Raw genomic sequence first — 7,847 nt, 5'->3', positions numbered from 1 at the left:
CAGTGCTTGCTACATTATCACAGTCAGGCTTTTCAGCCACATAAAGGAGCCTTTTTTTGGTTTTCAGTTGTGTTTTTTTTTTTTGGAGGAAAGGCTCGTTGGTGTGGCAGTAAAGCTGCAGGATTTGCATGGCAAGGGCTGGAGGGGCTGGAGCTGAGTGCCAGGAGACATAAACTTCCTGCTCCTGCACTGGCTGAGTCATGGAGATGGGGACAGCAGAGCTGGTGGCATGCAGGACTGCCCTACTGATGCAAAGGGTCCATGTCCTGGTGGTGGTGGCAAGAAATGGGCACGAAATTACCCCATGCAAATCACACATGGCACATAGATATAAGGGCAAGGTGTAAAGTTGGGATTTGTTCCTCAAAACCCTGATGTCAAAAATCTCATGCCAGGGTTTGAGGGTCCCCCACTCCTGCATGGTGGGTCCCTCCTGCTGGCTGTGGCCGTGGGGCATCACTCTGAGGTGGCACAGCAGCCCTGGGAGCAGCATGGCACAGAAATCCAGGGCCTCTTGGTGCGGCTCCGATGGGGCCTTCGATAAGGAGGGCTGGGTGTGTTGATTTAAAGTGATATTCCCCAGGCAGCTCCTGCATCCACCACCCGAGGGTTTATGAATCCAGCCCAAGCACAGTTCACCCGTTGTGGGATGGGAAACCCAGAAAAAAATGAAAATGGGGACTATTTCATCGATTTTTTTTTTACAGGCCTCAGTCAGCTCCCAGGACCAGGCTCCTCTCTGGATTACCACTGGTGTCACTTCTTGGATTTTTACATTTCAGCTCCTGGAAGAGGAGCTGGAAAGGGATGGAATGGGGGCAAAGCAAGTTTTGCTTTTAAAAACACATGTGATATTTATTGACAGGCTGCCTGCCCACAGGGAGAGCAATCTCCACCTGCATTTGTGTGCCCTGCCGGGGGCTCAGCCCTTTCACCTGTCCTTGGAGCATCCTCCCACACCAGGGCTGACATGGGGCCACCTCCAGCCTCCTGCAGCCTTTCTGTGGCTCAGGAACATGGGTACAAGCTGAGCAGTGATGGCAGGAGCCTGGCTGGCACTGCAGAGCCCTGCCTGCTGTTCCATGGGGCAGGTCCCATCCTGCCAGGAGCCCCAGCATGCCAGACAGGTTGTGATTCACCGCCTCGGCTCCCTGGCACCCGGAGCCAAGCGGCTCCGCTCCTCACTCCTCCAGAGCTGGTTGTGCCCAAGGGGCAGAGCTGAGGGTCCTCTGGGGCTGCCCGTGCTCCTTGAGCACATTAGAGCTTCCCATTTCCTTGGCACTTATTCCTGCAGACACAAATCCTGGGAGGCCACATCACTGCCATAGATAGAAACTCCTTCCCATAAGAGCTGTGAATCCCACCAGCAGCTCATCTGGGACACCATATGGGGACCACACTATGAAGACGGGACCACCAGGTCCCCACAGGTGAGGCAGAAGCAGGGGAAGCATCTCCCCAGGGTGAACCTGGGGAAAACAGGCAAAATGTTTCGCTCTGGCAAAAACATTGGCAAGGGAAAAAAATGGTTGTGAGAACAGGAAAAGCCAAACATGAAACAAGGAAACCCCACCAGCTGCTGAAGCAAAGGAGCGGCAGGTCCAGCCCCTGCCCTGGCAGAAGGAATAACTCCTTCCCATGGCAGGAAGAGGGGGGATGGCCTCGCTGGGGGACTCGGAGAGCCGGGTTCAGCGCTGGGCTCGGCCTCTCCCCTGCCTGACCTTGAGAAGTCGGTTACTCGTGGTGACTCAGCCTCCATCTGTAAATCAGCCGATAACGCTCCCCTCGACTATCGCTCCCTGTATCAGCTGCCCAGATTAGCCAGGCAGGGACTGTTCCTGCCTGTGCCCTGGACAGTGCCCAGTCCAGCCCTGATGGGGCTGGGAGATGTGCAGGGATGGGGGTGAGGGACTCCGGTTGGGTTTTGGCGTGGAGGAGCTCCCAGGCTGCTCCTGCAAGGTGAATAAACTATCCAGGATGGTTCTCTCTGTGACAGGACCCAAGGGTGGAGCTGTGTCAGGGGAAGTTTAGGCTGGACATTAGGAAAAGGTTCCTGGTCACCACTGGAACAGGCTCCCCAGAGTCATGGCCCCAAGGCTGCCAGAGCTCAAAGTGTGTTTGGACAATGCTCTCAGGGACAGGGTGGGATTGTTGGGGTGTCCAGTGCAAGGCCAGCAGTTGGACTGATGATCCCTGAGGGTCCCTTCCAACTCAGGATATTCTGTGATTCTATGGGGTTGCTGCTCTCCAGGTGGGTATCGCAGTCAGCAGCACTGCAGTTCAGCTCAGAGATCAGGGAGAGGCGTGGGAGTGGGTGGCTGGAAAAAAAATCAAGATGCCAACTGGGTGGCATCACCCAGGCAAATTACCTTCACTGCTGCTGGTGTGGGGGAGATGGGTGGGAGCAGCATTCCACTCCCTAAAGGAGCTCCAGGAGAGCTGGAAAGGGACTTTGGACAAGGGCCTGGAGTGACAGGACAAGAGGGAATGGCTTCCCAGTGCCAGAGGGCAGGCTCCAGGCTGGAGGTGACTGGGATGGGGGAGAGAAGGAGACATGGAATACAGCCCAGCCCCATCTGAAGGTCATCCCAATCCCATGTTGGCATGAAAAACAATAGATGGATCAGGGTGACCTGGGAAAGAAAATCCTGTAATTCCTTGCTGGGTAGTTGCAGAGCTGGGTGGCAGTACAGACACTTGCTCTGGTCCCACCCCCATCCAACAGCATCCAAGTGTTTTCCAAAGGAAATAAGATGGCTGGTGATAGGAGTAGAGAGGCTGTCCCAAGGGTTAGCTCAGCTTCTCACCCATTAAGGAGCAGGAAAGGCAGCTGGGATGTGCCAAGCAGGACCAGGAGCTGCCAGGTTGCAGCCACCCCAGGGAAATCTGGGTTGGATGCACACATCCTTGACTGGGCAGCGATGGCAGAGTCAGGACCTGCATCCTCCTGTTCCTGGAGCTGCTGCCAAGTCAGGGAGAGCTCCCAACCTCCACCCACATAAGGGGCTGACTGATTCTGGTGTGTTTTGGCACTGGGGAGCAAAGCCCTTCAAAGCATCCCTAAAAATCCAGAGGCATCGGACATCTGAGACCTCCTGAGCCCGAGACTGCAGCAGGAATAATCTCCCCAAGGAATCAGCAGAGGGGCTGGGGCTGACAGCACCATCTTTGTAGGGCTGTAATAAAGAATGACTTATTTTTGACATTTATTTAAGAAATATTAATCTTTCATTTTCCTTCTAAATGCTCCTGTTTGCTAAGGAACTATCTGTTACCTAAGTGGTCCGATAAATCTTCTAAGGTAAAATTACATGTTAGATGCTGCCAGAAGGGTACATTTAAGAATACTTCCTAAATTATCAACTGCATTAATCTTAATTACTTGGGTAAAAGTAGAGTCTGGCATTAGGGTGAACTAAATTGAACGGGTGTTTGTTTGTCTTTATCACATCACATATTTGAGATCATTTAACAGAAAGCAGATAAAAGGCATGTGGGGCAGTGAGGGGCAGAGCTGCTGCCTGATGGAAATGATGGCTCTGGATGACAAAGAGCAGGTGGGAGGGAACCCCTGGGGTGCCCAAGATGGCAGGATCTGTCTGGGGCAGGTGGTACCAGAGCAAAGCAGTACAAGAAAAATATCAAAAAAATCAAAATTAACTCCTTAGACAGCATTTTGAGGGATGAAAGAGGTTTTACAGAGCATGGAGTGACAGGACAAGGGAGAATGGCTTTAAACTGACAGAGAGTAGGTTTAGATTGGATATTATGGAGAAATTTTTCCCTATGAGGGTGTTGAGGCCCTGGCACAGGTTGTCCAGAGAAGCTGTGGCTGCCCCATCCCTGGAAGTGCCCAAGGCCAGGTCAGACAGCGCTTACAGCAACCTGGGATAGTGGAAGGTGTCCCTGCCCATGGCACGGGGAAGAACAAGACAAACTTTAAGGCCCTTTCCAACCCAAACTATTCTGGGATTCTATGTGGGGGTCCCACATAGAAGCTTTGAGCTTTGGGCTTTCACTGCCTCCACAGGAGGGTGACTCTGAACATGCTTTGGGTTTTTGTCCCCAGAAAGGGACTTTTAACTCCTGCCTCAAGGATTGAAATCCTATCACCATGGATCAATCTGACCCAGCTCAGCTTTGGCTGGAGTTGGGAACTGGTCCTTCTCAAAACCTTTTAAGCTTTCTGCCTCTTGCTGCTGCACTGCTACAGGGTCAGAAAAGCAGGCAGGGAGATCCCTGAGCATCCCTTCAGCTAGGAGCATCCCTGGAGCCTGTCTGGGATGAGGAAGAGAGTGTCTGGCTCCCAAAAATAGCATCCAAGCCCGTGCTGTCAGCTGGCCCGTACCTTGGCACTCTCCGCCGCTCAGCTACTGCCGGGACTCACTTTCACCTCCCATAAAATATGAATTTCTTGGCTGCAAAGGAAAGAGAAAAATATGTCAGGAATCTGTGCTTGGCTTGGTTGCAGCACTGCAGTGTGTGGAGAGCGTCAGGAGCCAAAAGGAGGGGTTTGCACCCCAAAATGCCCCATCAGGGCCACCCCAGCTGGGTCCCTGTGGGTGGGTGGCTTTGACTGTGTGCTGTGGGAGTAAGGAAACTGGATGGAGATGGGGTTCTATCTCCCTCTTTTCTGCATCCCAGCTCCATCCCTGCATCCTGGACACCACCTCCCTCCACTGGAGTCCTGCAGACCAGACACTTCATTGTAATCATGGTCAGAATATGGCCCTAAAAGGCAGCAAATGGTGGAGGAGGAGGAAGAGGAGGAAGGGGGGACTGAGGACAGCCAAAGCCCTGGGCACGCTCAGGGCATGGGGCAGCTGCCAACCTGCTGCCACCAGGCCTGACCCTGCACTCCTCACCATGCCATTCCCAAGCTTCCATGCCCCTCAGATGGGAATTTATTCCCATGTTTGGATAAAGATGAGGATTCTAAAGGATTGCTGTTACCTCCCTACCAGACCCAGGCCCAGCCTGGTGTTCACTCATGTTCATTGCTCCTGAAGAGAACATGGATCATATCCAGACACATCAAACCCTCTTCTGACATTAACTCATTTCCTGGTGAAATAAAGAGAAAAGAGGGATGAGGGATCTGGTTCCTGTCTGGACATGATGCAGCAGAGGGAGCATCACATCCAGAGAGAAGTGATACCCACCTCCCCTGCCAGCCCCGGTCCCTGCTTGTTCCTGAAGCTGGGACAGGGACAAGGGACTGTGGCTGCTCAGGACCAGAGGCTGGAGCACCCCTTGGACAGAAACCACAGTGGGAAGGAGCTGAGTCTTGGTGCTGAGAGCTTGAAAAGGACCTTGGAAGAGGGGCTGTGAAATATTGTGGGGATGCACATACACAGGGACACATGGACATGGTCCTGGATGTCCTGGTCTGGCTGTGTTGGGGCAGAGAGGCTGCTCCACCACCACTGGTTCTGGTGTGTTTTGGCACTGGGGAGCAAAGCCCTTCAAAGCATCCCTAAAAATCCAGAGGCATCGGACATCTGAGACCTCCTGAGCCCGAGACTGCGGCAGGAATAATCTCCCCAAGGGATCAGCAGAGGGGATGGGGCTGACAGCACCATCTTTGTAGAGCTGTGACAAAGAATGACTTATTTTGACATTTATTTAAGAAATATTAATCTTTCATTTTCCTTCTAAATTTTTGTTATAGGTTTGAAAAGAGCTGTTGTAATTTTTTCCCAATATCAATTACTGGACAGTGTGCACCTACAATGAAAGGCTCCCCCCCCTTTTCCCCTCTCCCCATCCAGTTTTTCTGGGGTGGGGGGAGGTGGGAAAGGGGAATGAGCGGAGTTGGGCAAAGAGTGGCAGAGGAACGGGGGAGGCTTCTCTATAAAACCAGCCAGTGCCACGTTTCAGCCCGCTTTTTTGTCTGTAGGACTTGCTGTCCACCGACTGACAGAGTGACAGCCACCCTCGGTTTTGGCAGACAACCTCTTTTCCCTGAGGAGTTTTTTTTCCCTCCCTTCCTGGCACTGTGGAAGAAGGACTGGGACAGCCCCCGACCCTGTTGGAGGGAAGTATTCTGCCTGGGGCCGAGGGACTGCATTATCAGAGCATCTTGATGAGGTTCAACAAGGCCAAGTGCTGAGTCCTACACTTTGGCCACAAAAAGCACTAGAGGCTGGGCACAGAGTGGCTGGAGAGCAGCCAGGCAGGAAGGGACCTGGGACTTTGGATTGACAGGAAGCTGAACATGAGCCAGAGTGTGCCCAGATGGTCAATAGGGCCAATGGATCCTGGCCTGCATCAGGAACAGTGTGGCCAGCAGGTCCAGGGAAGTGATTCTTCCCCTGTACTCAGTGCTGGTGAGGCCACCCCTGGAGTGCTGTGTCCAGTTCTGGGCCCCTCAGTTCAGCAAGGATATTGAGGGGCTGGAGCAGGTCCAGAGAAGAGCAACGAGGCTGGGGAAGGGACTCGAGCACAAGCCCTATGAGGGAGCTGGGGCTGTTCAGCCTGGAGAAGAGGGGGCTCAGGGGAGACCTTCTCACTCTCTACAACTCCTTGACAGGAGGTTGTAGCCAGGTGGGGCTTGGTCTCTTCTCCCAGGCAGCTATCAGCAAGACAAGAGGGCATGGTCTTAAGCTCTGCCAGAGGAGGTTTAGGTTGGATATTAGGAAGAAATTCTTTACAGAGAGGGTAATCAGGCATTGGAATGGGTTGCCCAGGAAAGTGGTGGATTCTCCATCCCTGGAGGTTTTTAAGATGAGACTGGATATGGCATCAGTGCCATGGTCTGGTAACCACGGTGGTAGTGGATCTAGGGTTGGACTTGATGATCTCAGAGGTCCTTTCCAACCTGGCTGATTCTATGATTCCCACAGCAGCTGCCTGGCCTGAGGACTGCACCATAGCCCTGGGACTGGCAGGGACAAAAAACCCTTTCATTGTTGGCCGTGGAGCCCCCATCACTCACGGGGCTGTGAGCACTTGTTGAGGTGCCGGGGACAGCCCGCCCTCAGCCCCCCTGATTTGCCACCTGAGGAATTAGGACTTTGTTTTTTGAAAGTTTTGGTTGCACCGTTGTTGTTTATTCAGGTTTGTCAGTAAAGAGCTGTTATTTTCCTTTTCCATGCCTTTCACCTGAAGCCTTTTAATTTCAAAGTTGTAATAACATAGAGGGAGGAGGTTGGCTCTTCTTTTCTGGCCCAACCTCCTTAACGGACCTTTGTGTCTTGCTAAACTAAGACAATGCTCCTGTTTGCTAAGGAACTATCTGTTACCTAAGTGGTCCGATAAATCTTCTAAGGTAAAATTACGTGTTAGATGCTGCCAGAAGGGTACATTTAAGAATACTTCCTAAATTATCAACTGCATTAATCTTAATTACTTGGGTAAAAGTAAAGTCTGGCATTAGGGTGAACTAAATTGAACAGGTGTTTGTTTGTCTTTATCATATCATATATCTGAGATCATTTAACAGAAAGCAGATAAAAGGCATGTGGGGCAGTGAGGGGCAGAGCTGCTGCCTGATGGAAATGATGGCTCTGGATGACAAAGAGCAGGTGGGAGGGAACCCCTGGGGTGCCCAAGATGGCAGGACCTGCCTGGGGCAGAGCAAAGCAGTACAAGAAAAATATCAAAAAAATCAAAATTAACTCCTTAGACAGCATTTTGAGGGATGAAAGAGGTTTTACAGAGCATGGAGTGACAGGACAAGGGAGAATGGCTTTAAACTGACAGAGAGTAGGTTTAGATTGGATATCATTGAGAAATTCTTCCCTATGAGGGTGGTGAGGCCCTGGCACAGGTTGTCCAGAGAAGCTGTGGCTGCCCCATCCCTGGAAGTGCTCAAGGCCAGGTCAGACAGCAACCTGGGATAGTGG

The 7,847-nt window shown here is 52.1% G+C and overlaps 1 protein-coding gene across 2 annotated transcripts in view; it reads right to left on the bottom strand.

The window, feature by feature from the left end:
* ZNF469 (zinc finger protein 469) overlaps positions 1-7,847 on the bottom strand; it is a 225,809-nt gene that overhangs the window by 16,080 nt on the left and 201,882 nt on the right. Inside the window, exon 5 of one of the 2 annotated variants that reach the window (XM_051805704.1) lies at positions 4,349-4,418. The exons of the other annotated variant lie outside the window; for it this stretch is intronic. The gene's annotated coding sequence lies outside the window, so the exon portion shown is untranslated. The remainder of the gene's footprint in view (positions 1-4,348; positions 4,419-7,847) is intronic. 2 annotated transcript variants of the gene reach the window in all.

This window comes from Manacus candei, unplaced genomic scaffold, assembly GCF_025592945.1.
Source record: "Manacus candei isolate 608988 ecotype Guabito, Panama unplaced genomic scaffold, ASM2559294v1 h1tg000065l, whole genome shotgun sequence".
Classification (NCBI taxonomy): domain Eukaryota; kingdom Metazoa; phylum Chordata; class Aves; order Passeriformes; family Pipridae; genus Manacus; species Manacus candei.
The sequence above is the reverse complement of the archived record's forward strand: the minus strand, read 5'-3'. Positions and strand labels throughout refer to the sequence as shown.